Below are 15064 nucleotides of genomic sequence, written 5' to 3' on the forward strand. Positions count from 1 at the left end.
AAAGTACAAAAGCATGCACAAAAGTACTCACGCAAAAGTGCATTCGCAAAAAGGATCATGAAAACACAAACTACAGTCCTAGGACATTAATACAAATCAACAAATATGCACAAACACACTCGCTCAAATGGACATGCACAAACGTACATGTAAAAAAATATGCGCAAAAGTACATTCGCAACAACGTTCTTAAAAACACGAAATACAACACTAGGACTATAATACGCATAACCAAACAATAGCAAAAACACTAAATACAAAAGATACAGTGGCGTATAGAAATAACACTCAACGTTTACGTTTACGTTGATTTTTTTATGGATTAATTTATATTTTTGTTTTAATTGGTGGATTTAGTATCTTATAGGTACAAATTGATAATTACGTGTCCATGAAGCAAAAATGATCAAAGAGTACGAAAAGAGTTGCAATTAGGAAAATAAAATGAAATTAGAAGAGAGGATCCCTCAACATCTTCGGTAATGTCCACGAAGTCGAGCATAACTTTCTCATCCGGACTCCAAATCAACTGGTTCCGGCGGCATAAGAAAGCTATTTTAGCTGGCTACAATTCCTGTCTAATGTCAAATTTCCAAATTCGGAAACGAACATGGTCAAAATTGGATTCCAAAAGCGATCATGAAACTACGTGCTACAGTTCGAGGAAACGAATGCGCATCAAGAAACGTGCACAAAGACACTCGCTACAAAATTTACGCACATAAGTAAAAGTACAAAAGCATGCACAAAAGTACTCACGCAAAAGTGCATTCGCAAAAAGGATCATGAAAACACAAACTACAATCCTAGGACATTAATACAAATCAACAAACATTCACAAAACACTCGCTCAAATGGACATGCACAAACGTACATGTAAAAAAATATGCGCAAAAGTGCATTCGCAACAACGTTCTTAAAAACACGAAATACAACACTAGGAATTTAATACGCATAACCAAATAATATCAAAAACACTAAATACAAAAGATACAGTGGAGTGTAGAAATAACACTCAACGTTTACGTTTACATGGATTTTTTTATGGATTAATTTAACTTTTTGTTTTAATTGGTGGATTTGGTATCTTATTGGTAAAAATTGATAATTAGGTGTCCATGAAGCAAAAATGATCAAAGAGTAAGAAAAGAGTTGCAATTAGGAAAATAAAATCAAATTAGAAGAGAGGATCCCTCAACATCTTCGGTAGTGTCCACGAAGTCGAGCATAACTTTCTCATCCGGACTCCAAATTGACTGGTTCTGGCGGCATTAGAAAGCTATTTTAGCTGGCTACAACTCCTGCCTAATGTCAAATTTCAAAATTCGGACTCGAACATGGTCAAAATTGGATTCAAAAAGCGATCATGAAAATACGTGCTACAGTTCGAGGACATGAATGCGCATCAAGAAACGTTCACTAAAACACTTGTTCCAAAATATACGTACATAAGTAAAAGTACAAAAGCATGCACAAAAGTACTCACGCAAAAGTGCATTCGCAAAAAGGATCATGAAAACACAAACTACAATCCTAGGACATTAATACAAATCAACAAATATACACAAACACACTCGCTCAAATGGACATGCACAAACGTACATGTAAAAAAATATGCGCAAAAGTACATTCGCAACAACGTTCTTAAAAACACGAAATACAACACTAGGACTATAATACGCATAACCAAACAATAGCAAAAACACTAAATACAAAAGATACAGTGGCGTATAGAAATAACACTCAACGTTTACGTTTACGTTGATTTTTTTATGGATTAATTTATATTTTTGTTTTAATTGGTGGATTTAGTATCTTATAGGTACAAATTGATAATTACGTGTCCATGAAGCAAAAATGATCAAAGAGTACGAAAAGAGTTTCAATTAGGAAAATAAAATGAAATTAGAAGAGAGGATCCCTCAACATCTTCGGTAATGTCCACGAAGTCGAGCATAACTTTCTCATCCGGACTCCAAATCAACTGGTTCCGGCGGCATAAGAAAGCTATTTTAGCTGGCTACAATTCCTGTCTAATGTCAAATTTCCAAATTCGGAAACGAACATGGTCAAAATTGGATTCCAAAAGCGATCATGAAACTACGTGCTACAGTTCGAGGAAACGAATGCGCATCAAGAAACGTGCACAAAGACACTCGCTACAAAATTTACGCACATAAGTAAAAGTACAAAAGCATGCACAAAAGTACTCACGCAAAAGTGCATTCGCAAAAAGGATCATGAAAACACAAACTACAATCCTAGGACATTAATACAAATCAACAAACATTCACAAACACACTCGCTCAAATGGACATGCACAAACGTACATGTAAAAAAATATGCGCAAAAGTGCATTCGCAACAACGTTCTTAAAAACACGAAATACAACACTAGGAATTTAATACGCATAACCAAACAATATCAAAAACACTAAATACAAAAGATACAGTGGAGTGTAGAAATAACACTCAACGTTTACGTTTACATGGATTTTTTTATGGATTAATTTAACTTTTTGTTTTAATTGGTGGATTTGGTATCTTATAGGTAAAAATTGATAATTAGGTGTCCATGAAGCAAAAATGATCAAAGAGTAAGAAAAGAGTTGCAATTAGGAAAATAAAATCAAATTAGAAGAGAGGATCCCTCAACATCTTCGGTAGTGTCCACGAAGTCGAGCATAACTTTCTCATCCGGACTCCAAATTGACTGGTTCTGGCGGCATTAGAAAGCTATTTTAGCTGGCTACAACTCCTGCCTAATGTCAAATTTCAAAATTCGGACTCGAACATGGTCAAAATTGGATTCAAAAAGCGATCATGAAAATACGTGCTACAGTTCGAGGACATGAATGCGCATCAAGAAACGTTCACTAAAACACTTGTTCCAAAATATACGTACATAAGTAAAAGAACAAAAGCATGCACAAAAGTACTCACGCAAAAGTGCATTCGCAAAAAGGATCATGAAAACACAAACTACAATCCTAGGACATTAATACAAATCAACAAATATGCACAAACACACTCGCTCAAATGGACATGCACAAACGTACATGTAAAAAAATATGCGCAAAAGTACATTCGCAACAACGTTCTTCAAAACACGAAATACAACACTAGGACTATAATACGCATAACCAAACAATAGCAAAAACACTAAATACAAAAGATATAGTGGCGTGTAGAAATAACACTCAACGTTTATGTTTACGTGGATTTTTTTATGGATTAATTTATATTTTTGTTTTAATTGGTGGATTTAGTATCTTATATGTACAAATGGATAATTAGGTGTCCATGAAGCTACAATGATCAAAGAGTAAGAAAAGAGATGCAATTAGGAAAATAAAATCAAATTAGAAGAGAGGATCCCTCAACATCTTCGGTAGTGTCCACGAAGTCGAGCATAACTTTCTCATTCGGACTCCAAATAACTGGTTCTGGCGGCATTAGAAAGCTATTTTAACTGGCTACAATTCCTGTCTAATGTCCAATTTCGAAATTCGGACACGAACAGGGTCAACATTGGATTCCAAAAGCGATCATGAAAATACGTGCTACAGTTCGAGAACACGAATTCGCATCAAGAAACGTGCACAAAAATACTGGCTACAAAATATACGCACATAAGTTAAAGTACAAAAGCATGCACAAAAGTACTCACGCAAAAGTGCATTCGCAAAAAGGATCACGAAAACACAAACTAAAATCCTAGGACATTAATACAAATCAACAAACATGCACAAACACACTAGCTCAAATGGACATGCACAAACGTACATGTAAAAAAATATGCGCAAAAGTGCATTCGCAACAACGTTCTTAAAAACACGAAATACAACACTAGGACTTTAATACGCATAACCAAACAATAGCAAAAATGATCAAAGAGTAAGAAAAGAGTTGCAATTAGGAAAATAAAATAAAATTAGAAGAGAGGATCCCACAACATCTTCGGTAGTGTCCACGAAGTCGAGCATAACTTTCTCATCCGGTCTCCAAATCAACTGGTTCCGGCGGCATTAGAAAGCTATTTTAGCTTGCTACAATTCCTGTCTAATGTCAAATTTCCAAATTCGGACACGAACATGGTCAAAATTGGATTCCAAAAGCGATCATGAAACTACGTGCTACAGTTCGAGAAAACGAATGCGCATCAAGAAACGTGCACAAAGACACTCGCTACAAAATATACGCACATAAGTAAAAGTACAAAAGCATGCACAAAAGTACTCACGCAAAAGTGCATTCGCAAAAAGGATCATGAAAACACAAACTACAATCCTAGGACATTAATACAAATCAACAAACATGCACAAACACACTCGCTCAAATGTACATGCACAAACGTACATGTAAAAAAATATGCGCAAAAGTGCATTCGCAACAACGTTCTTAAAAACACGCAATAGAACACTAGGAATTTAATACGCATAACCAAACAATATCAAAAACACTAAATACAAAAGATACAGTGGAGTGTAGAAATAACACTCAACGTTTACGTTTACATGGATTTTTTTATGGATTAATTTAACTTTTTGTTTTAATTGGTGGATTTGGTATCTTATAGGTAAAAATTGATAATTAGGTGTCCATGAAGCAAAAATGATCAAAGAGTAAGAAAAGAGTTGCAATTAGGAAAATAAAATCAAATAAGAAGAGAGGATCCTTCAACATCTTCGGTAGTGTCCACGAAGTCGAGCATAACTTTCTCATCCGGACTCCAAATTAACTGGTTCCGGCGGCATTAGAAAGCTATTTTAGCTGGCTACAACTCCTGCCTAATGTCAAATTTCCAAATTCGGACTCGAACATGGTCAAAATTGGATTCAAAAAGCGATCATGAAACTACGTGATACAGTTCGAGGAAACGAATGCGCATCAAGAAACGTGCACAAAGACACTCGCTACAAAATATACGCACATAAGTAAAAGTACAAAAGCTTGCACAAAAGTACTCACGCAAAAGTGCATTCGCAAAAAGGATCATGAAAACACAAACTACAATCCTAGGACATTAATACAAATCAACAAACATGCACAAACACACTCGCTCAAATGGACATGCACAAACATACATGTAAAAAAATATGCGCAAAAGTGCATTCGCAACAACGTTCTTAAAAACACGAAATACAACACTAGGAATTTAATACGCATAACCAAACAATATCAAAAACACTAAATACAAAAGATACAGTGGAGTGTAGAAATAACACTCAACGTTTACGTTTACATGGATTTTTTTATGGATTAATTTAACTTTTTGTTTTAATTGGTGGATTTGGTATCTTATAGGTAAAAATTGATAATTAGGTGTCCATGAAGGAAAAATGATCAAAGAGTAAGAAAAGAGTTGCAATTAGGAAAATAAAATCAAATTAGAAGAGAGGATCCCTCAACATCTTCGGTAGTGTCCACGAAGTCGAGCATAACTTTCTCATCCGGACTCCAAATTAACTGGATCCGGCGGCATTAGAAAGCTATTTTAGCTGGCTACAACTCCTGCCTAATGTCAAATTTCCAATTTCGGACTCGAACATGGTCAAAATTGGATTCAAAAAGCGATCATGAAAATACGTGCTACAGTTCGAGGACATGAATGCGCATCAAGAAACGTTCACTAAAACACTTGTTACAAAATATACGCACATAAGTAAAAGTACAAAAGCATGCACAAAAGTACTCACGCAAAAGTGCATTCGCAATAAGGATCATGAAAACACAAACTACAATCCTAGGACATTAATACAAATCAACAAATATGCACAAACACACTCGCTCAAATGGACATGCACAAACGTACATGTAAAAAAATATGCGCAAAAGTACATTCGCAACAACGTTCTTAAAAACACGAAATACAACACTAGGACTTTAATACGCATAACCAAACAATAGCAAAAACACTAAATACAAAAGATATAGTGGCGTGTAGAAATAACACTCAACGTTTACGTTTACGTGGATTTTTTTATGGATTAATTTATATTTTTGTTTTAATTGGTGGATTTAGTATCTTATATGTACAAATGGATAATTAGGTGTCCATGAAGCTACAATGATCAAAGAGTAAGAAAAGAGATGCAATTAGGAAAATAAAATCAAATTAGAAGAGAGGATCCCTCAACATCTTCGGTAGTGTCCACGAAGTCGAGCATAACTTTCTCATCCGGACTCCAAATAACTGGTTCCGGCGGCATTAGAAAGCTATTTTAACTTGCTACAATTCCTGTCTAATGTCAAATTTCCAAATTCGGACTCGAACATGGTCAAAATTGGATTCCAAAAGCGATCATGAAAATACGTGCTACAGTTCAAGGAAACGAATGCGCATCAAGAAACGTGCACAAAGACACTCGCTACAAAATATACGCACATAAGTAAAAGTACAAAAGCATGCACAAAAGTACTCACGCAAAAGTGCATTCGCAAAAAGGATCATGAAAACACAAACTACAATCCTAGGACATTAATACAAATCAACAAACATGCACAAACACACTCGCTCAAATGGACATGCACAAACGTACATGTAAAAAAATATGCGCACAAGTGCATTCGCAACAACGTTCTTAAAAACACGAAATAGAACACTAGGAATTTAATACGCATAACCAAACAATATCAAAACACTAAATACAAAAGATACAGTGGAGTGTAGAAATAACACTCAACGTTTACGTTTACGTGGATTTTTTTATGGATTAATTTATATTTTTGTTTTAATTGGTGGATTTAGTATCTTATAGGTACAAATGGATAATTAGGTTTCCATGAAGCAAAAGTGATCAAAGAGTAAGAAAAGAGATGCAATTAGGAAAATAAAATCAAATTTGAAGAGAGGATCCCTCAACATCTTCGGTAGTGTCCACGAAGTCGAGCATAACTTTCTCATCCGGTCTCCAAATCAACTGGTTCCGGCGGCATTAGAAAGCTATTTTAGCTGGCTACAACTCCTGCCTAATGTCAAATTTCCAAATTCGGACTCGAACATGGTCAAAATTGGATTCAAAAAGCGATCATGAAACTACGTGATACAGTTCGAGGAAACGAATGCGCATCAAGAAACGTGCACAAAAACACTCGCTACAAAATATACGCACATAAGTAAAAGTACAAAAGCATGCACAAAAGTACTCACGCAAAAGTGCATTCGCAAACAGGATCATGAAAACACAAACTACAATCCTAGGACATTAATACAAATCAACAAACATTCACAAACACACTCGCTCAAATGGACATGCACAAACATACATGTAAAAAAATATGCGCAAAAGTGCATTCGCAACAACGTTCTTAAAAACACGAAATACAACACTAGGACTTTAATACGCATAACCAAACAATATCAAAAACACTAAATACAAAAGATACAGTGGAGTGTAGAAATAACACTCAACGTTTACGTTTACATGGATTTTTTTATGGATTAATTTAATTTTTGTTTTAATTGGTGGATTTGGTATCTTATAGGTAAAAATTGATAATTAGGTGTCCATGAAGCAAAAATGATCAAAGAGTAAGAAAAGAATTGCAATTAGGAAAATAAAATCAAATTAGAAGAGAGGATCCCTCAACATCTTCGGTAGTGTCCACGAAGTCGAGCATAACTTTCTCATCCGGACTCCAAATCAACTGGTTCCGGCGGCATTAGAAAGCTATTTTAGCTGGCTACAATTCCTGTCTAATGTCAAATTTCCAATTTCGGACTCGAACATGGTCAAAATTGGATTCAAAAGCGATCATGAAAATACGTGCTACAGTTCGAGGACATGAATGCGCATCAAGAAACGTTCACTAAAACACTCGTTACAAAATATACGCACATAAGTAAAAGTACAAAAGCATGCACAAAAGTACTCACGCAAAAGTGCATTCGCAAAAAGGATCATGAAAACACAAACTACAATCCTAGGACATTAATACAAATCAACAAACATGCACAAACACACTCGCTCAAATGGACATGCACAAACGTACATGTAAAAAAATATGCGCAAAAGTACATTCGCAACAACGTTCTTAAAAACACGAAATACAACACTAGGACTTTAATACGCATAACCAAACAATAGCAAAAACACTAAATACAAAAGATATAGTGGCGTGTAGAAATAACACTCAACGTTTACGTTTACGTGGATTTTTTTATGGATTAATTTATATTTTTGTTTTAATTGTTGGATTTAGTATCTTATATGTACAAATGGATAATTAGGTGTCCATGAAGCTAAAATGATCAAAGAGTAAGAAAAGAGATGCAATTAGGAAAATAAAATCAAATTAGAAGAGAGGATCCCTCAACATCTTCGGTAGTGTCCACGAAGTCGAGCATAACTTTCTCATCCGGACTCCAAATAACTGGTTCCGGCGGCATTAGAAAGCTATTTTAGCTGGCTACAATTCCTGTCTAATGTCAATTTCGAAATTCGGACTCGAACATGGTCAAAATTGGATTCCAAACGCGATCATGAAAATACGTGCTACAGTTCGAGGACACGAATTTGCATCAAGAAACGTGCACAAAAATACTGGCTACAAAATATACGCACATAAGTAAAAGTACAAAAGCATGCACAAAAGTACTCACGCAAAAGTGCATTCGCAAAAAGGATCACGAAAACACAAACTACAATCCTAGGACATTAATACAAATCAACAAACATGCACAAACACACTCGCTCAAATGGACATGCACAAACGTACATGTAAAAAAATATGCGCAAAAGTGCATTCGCAACAACGTTCTTAAAAACACGAAATACAACACTAGGACTTTAATACGCATAACCAAACAATAGCAAAAAGACAATACAAAAGATACAGTGGCGTGTAAAAATACACTCAACGTTTACGTTTACGTGGATTTTTTTATGGATTAATTTATATTTCAGTTTTAATTGGTGGATTTAGTATCTTATAAGTACAAATTGATAATTAGGTGTCCATGAAGCAAAAATGATCAAAGAGTAAGAAAAGAGTTGCAATTAGGAAAATAAAATCAAATTAGAAGAGAGGATCCCTCAACATCTTCGGTAGTGTCCACGAAGTCGAGCATAACTTTCTCATCCGGTCTCCAAATCAACTGGTTCCGGCAGCATTAGAAAGCTATTTTAGCTGGCTACAAATCCTGTCTAATGTCAAATTTCCAAATTCGGACTCGAACATGGTCAAAATTGGATTCCAAAAGCGATCATGAAAATACGTGCTACAGTTCGAGGACACGAATGCGCATCAAGAAACGTGCACAAAGACACTCGCTACAAAATATACGCACATAAGTAAAAGTACAAAAGCATGCACAAAAGTACTCACGCAAAAGTGCATTCGCAAAAAGGATCATGAAAACACAAACTACAATCCTAGGACATTAATACAAATCAACAAACATTCACAAACACACTCGCTCAAATGGACATGCACAAACGTACATGTAAAAAAATATGCGCAAAAGTGCATTCGCAACAACGTTCTTAAAAACACGAAATACAACACTAGGACTTTAATACGCATAACCAAACAATAGCAAAAACACTAAATACAAAAGATACAGTGGAGTGTAGAAATAACACTCAACGTTTACGTTTACGTGGTTTTTTTTATGGATTAATTTAATTTTTGTTTTAATTGGTGGATTTGGTATCTTATAGGTAAAAATTGATAATTAGGTGTCCATGAAGCAAAAATGATCAAAGAGTAAGAAAAGAGTTGCAATTAGGAAAATAAAATCAAATTAGAAGAGAGGATCCCTCAACATCTTCGGTAGTGTCCACGAAGTCGAGCATAACTTTCTCATCCGGACTCCAAATTAACTGGTTTCGGCGGCATTAGAAAGCTATTTTAGCTGGCTACAATTCCTGTCTAATGTCAAATTTCCAAATTCGGACTCGAACATGGTCAAAATTGGATTCAAAAAGCGATCATGAAAATACGTGCTACAGTTCGAGGACATGAATGCGCATCAAGAAACGTTCACTAAAACACTTGCTACAAAATATACGCACATAAGTAAAAGTACAAAAGCATGCACAAAAGTACTCACGCAAAAGTGCATTCGCAAAAAGGATCATGAAAACACAAACTACAATCCTAGGACATTAATACAAATCAACAAACATGCACAAACACACTCGCTCAAATGGACATGCACAAACGTACATGTAAAAAAATATGCGCAAAAGTACATTCGCAACAACGTTCTTAAAAACACGAAATACAACACTAGGACTTTAATACGCATAACCAAACAATAGCAAAAACACTAAATACAAAAGATATAGTGGCGTGTAGAAATAACACTCAACGTTTACGTTTACGTGGATTTTTTTATGGATTAATTTATATTTTTGTTTTAATTGGTGGATTTAGTATCTTATATGGTACAAATGGATAATTAGGTGTCCATGAAGCAAAAATGATCAAAGAGTAAGAAAAGAGTTGCAATTAGGAAAATAAAATCAAATTAGAAGAGAGGATCCCTCAACATCTTCGGTAGTGTCCACGAAGTCGAGCATAACTTTCTCATCCGGACTCCAAATAACTGGTTCCGGCGGCATTAGAAAGCTATTTTAACTGGCTACAATTCCTGTCTAATGTCAAATTTCCAAATTCGGACTCGAACATGGTCAAAATTGGATTCCAAACGCGATCATGAAAATACGTGCTACAGTTCGAGGACACGAATTTGCATCAAGAAACGTGCACAAAAATACTGGCTACAAAATATACGCACATAAGTAAAAGTACAAAAGCATGCACAAAAGTACTCACGCAAAAGTGCATTCGCAAAAAGGATCACGAAAACACAAACTACAATCCTAGGACATTAATACAAATCAACAAACATGCACAAACACACTCGCTCAAATGGACATGCACAAACGTACATGTAAAAAAATATGCGCAAAAGTGCATTCGCAACAACGTTCTTAAAAACACGAAATACAACACTAGGACTTTAATACGCATAACCAAACAATAGCAAAAACACAATACAAAAGATACAGTGGCGTGTAAAAATACACTCAACGTTTACGTTTACGTGGATTTTTTTATGGATTAATTTATATTTCAGTTTTAATTGGTGGATTTAGTATCTTATAAGTACAAATTGATAATTAGGTGTCCATGAAGCAAAAATGATCAAAGAGTAAGAAAAGAGTTGCAATTAGGAAAATAAAATCAAATTAGAAGAGAGGATCCCTCAACATCTTCGGTAGTGTCCACGAAGTCGAGCATAACTTTCTCATCCGGACTCCAAATCAACTGGTTCCGGCGGCATTAGAAAGCTATTTTAGCTGGCTACAATTCCTGTCTAATGTCAAATTTCCAAATTCGGACTCGAACATGGTCAAAATTGGATTCAAAAAGCGATCATGAAAATACGTGCTACAGTTCGAGGACATGAATGCGCATCAAGAAACGTGCACTAAAACACTCGCTACAAAATATACGCACATAAGTAAAAGTACAAAAGCATGCACAAAAGTACTCACGCAAAAGTGCATTCGCAAAAAGGATCATAAAAACACAAACTACAATCCTAGGACATTAATACAAATCAACAAACATGCACAAACACACTCGCTCAAATGGACATGCACAAACGTACATGTAAAAAATACGCGCAAAAGTACATTCGCAACAACGTTCTTAAAAGCACGAAATACAACACTAGGACTTTAATACGCATAACCAAACAATAGCAAAAACACTAAATACAAAAGATATAGTGGAGTGTAGAAATAACACTCAACGTTTACGTTTACGTGGATTTTTTTATGGATTAATTTATATTTTTGTTTTAATTGGTGGATTTAGTATCTTATATGTACAAATGGATAATTAGGTGTCCATGAAGCAAAAATGATCAAAGAGTAAGAAAAGAGATGCAATTAGGAAAATAAAATCAAATTAGAAGAGAGGATCCCTCAACATCTTCGGTAGTGTCCACGAAGTCGAGCATAACTTTCTCATCCGGACTCCAAATAACTGGTTCCGGCGGCATTAGAAAGCTATTTTGTGTGGCTACAATTCATGTCTAATGTCCAATTTCCAAATTCGGACTCGAACATGGTCAAAATTGGATTCCAAAAGCGATCATGAAAATACGTGCTACAGTTCGAGGACACGAATTTGCATCAAGAAACGTGCACAAAAATACTCGCTACAAAATATACGCACATAAGTAAAAGTACAAAAGCATGCACAAAAGTACTCACGCAAAAGTGCATTCGCAAAAAGGATCACGAAAACACAAACTACAATCCTAGGACATTAATACAAATCAACAAACATGCACAAACACACTCGCTCAAATGGACATGCACAAACGTACATGTAAAAAAATATGCGCAAAAGTACATTCGCAACAACGTTCTTAAAAACACGAAATACAACACTAGGACTTTAATACGCATAACCAAACAATAGCAAAAACACTAAATACAAAAGATACAGTGGAGTGTAGAAATAACACTCAACGTTTACGTTTACGTGGATTTTTTTATGGATTAATTTATATTTTTATTTTAATTGGTGGATTTAGTATCTTATAGGTTTAAATTGATAATTAGGTGTCCATGAAGCAAAAATGATCAAAGAGTAAGAAAAGAGATGCAATTAGGAAAATAAAATCAAATTAGAAGAGAGGATCCCTCAACATCTTCGGTAGTGTCCACGAAGTCGAGCATAACTTTCTCATCGGACTCCAAATCAACTGGTTCCAGCGGCATTAGAAAGCTATTTTAGCTGGCTACAATTCCTGTCTAATGTCAAATTTCCAAATTCGGACTCGAACATGGTCAAAATTTGATTCCAAATGCGATCATGAAAATACGTGCTACAGTTCAAGAACCCGATGCGCATCAAGAAACGTGAACAAAAATACTCGCTACAAAGTATACGCACATAAGTAAAAGTACAAAAGCATGCACAAAAGTACTCACGCAAAAGTGCATTCGCAAAAAGGATCATGAAAACACAAACTACAATCCTAGGACATTAATACAAATCAACAAACATGCACAAACACACTCGCTCAAATGGACATGCACAAACGTACATGTAAAAAAATATGCGCAAAAGTGCATTCGCAACAACGTTCTTAATAACACGAAATACAACACTAGGACTTTAATACGCATAACCAAACAATAGCTAAAACACTAAATACAAAAGATATAGTGGAGTGTAGAAATAACACTCAACGTTTACGTTTACGTGGATTTTTTTATGGATTAATTTATATTTTTGTTTTAATTGGTAGATTTAGTATCTTATAGGTACAAATTGATAATTAGGTGTCCATGAAGCAAAAATGATCAAAGAGTAAGAAAAGAGTTGCAATTAGGAAAATAAAATCAAATTAGAAGAGAGGATCCCTCAACATCTTCGGTAGTGTCCACGAAGTCGAGCATAACTTTCTCATCCGGACTCCAAATTAACTGGTTCCGGCGGCATTAGAAAGCTATTTTAGCTGGCTACAATTCCTGTCTAATGTCAAATTTCCAAATTCGGACTCGAACATGGTCAAAATTGGATTCAAAAAGCGATCATGAAAATACGTGCTACAGTTCGAGGAAACAAATGCGCATCAAGAAACGTGCACAAAAACACTCGCTACAAAATATACGCACATAAGTAAAAGTACAAAAGCATGCACAAAAGTACTCACGCAAAAGTGCATTCGCAAAAAGGATCATGAAAACACAAACTACAATCCTAGGACATTAATACAAATCAACAAACATGCACAAACACACTCGCTCAAATGGACATGCACAAACGTACATGTAAAAAAATATGCGCAAAAGTGCATTCGCAACAACGTTCTTAAAAACACGAAATACAACACTAGGACTTTAATACGCATAACCAAACAATAGCAAAAACACTAAATACAAAAGATACAGTGGAGTGTAGAAATAACACTCAACGTTTACGTTTACGTGGATTTTTTTATGGATTAATTTAATTTTTGTTTTAATTGGTGGATTTGGTATCTTATAGGTAAAAATTGATAATTAGGTGTCCATGAAGCAAAAATGATCAAAGAGTAAAAAAAGAGTTGCAATTAGGAAAATAAAATCAAATTAGAAGAGAGGATCCCTCAACATCTTCGGTAGTGTCCACGAAGTCGAGCATAACTTTCTCATCCGGACTCCAAATTAACTGGTTCCGGCGGCATTAGAAAGCTATTTTAGCTGGCTACAATTCCTGTCTAATGTCAAATTTCCAAATTCGGACTCGAACATGGTCAAAATTGGATTCAAAAAGCGATCATGAAAATACGTGCTACAGTTCGAGGACATGAATGCGCATCAAGAAACGTGCACAAAAACACTCGCTACAAAATATACGCACATAAGTAAAGTACAAAAGCATGCACAAAAGTACTCACGCAAAAGTGCATTCGCAAAAAGGATCATGAAAACACAAACTACAATCCTAGGACATTAATACAAATAACAAACATGCACAAACACACTCGCTCAAATGGACATGCACAAACGTACATGTAAAAAAATATGCACAAACGTACATGTAAAAAAATATGCGCAAAAGTACATTCGCAACAACGTTCTTAAAAACACGAAATACAACACTAGGACTTTAATACGCATAACCAAACAATAGCAAAAACACTAAATACAAAAGATATAGTGGAGTGTAGAAATAACACTCAACGTTTACGTTTACGTGGATTTTTTTATGGATTAATTTATATTTTTGTTTTAATTGGTGGATTTAGTATCTTATAGGTACAAATTGATAATTAGGTGTCCATGAAGCAAAAATGATCAAAGAGTAAGAAAAGAGTTGCAATTAGGAAAATAAAATCAAATTAGAAGAGAGGATCCCTCAACATCTTCGGTAGTGTCCACGAAGTCGAGCATAACTTTCTCATCCGGACTCCAAATCAACTGGTTCCGGCGGCATTAGAAAGCTATTTTAGCTGGCTACAATTCCTGTCTAATGTCAAATTTCCAAATTCGGTCACGAACATGGTCAAAATTGGATTCCAAAAGCGATCATGAAAATACGTGCTA

Source organism: Erythranthe guttata, chromosome 8 (genome assembly GCF_056151865.1).
Source record: "Erythranthe guttata isolate IM_541 chromosome 8, IM_541, whole genome shotgun sequence".
In the NCBI taxonomy this organism is placed as follows: domain Eukaryota; kingdom Viridiplantae; phylum Streptophyta; class Magnoliopsida; order Lamiales; family Phrymaceae; genus Erythranthe; species Erythranthe guttata.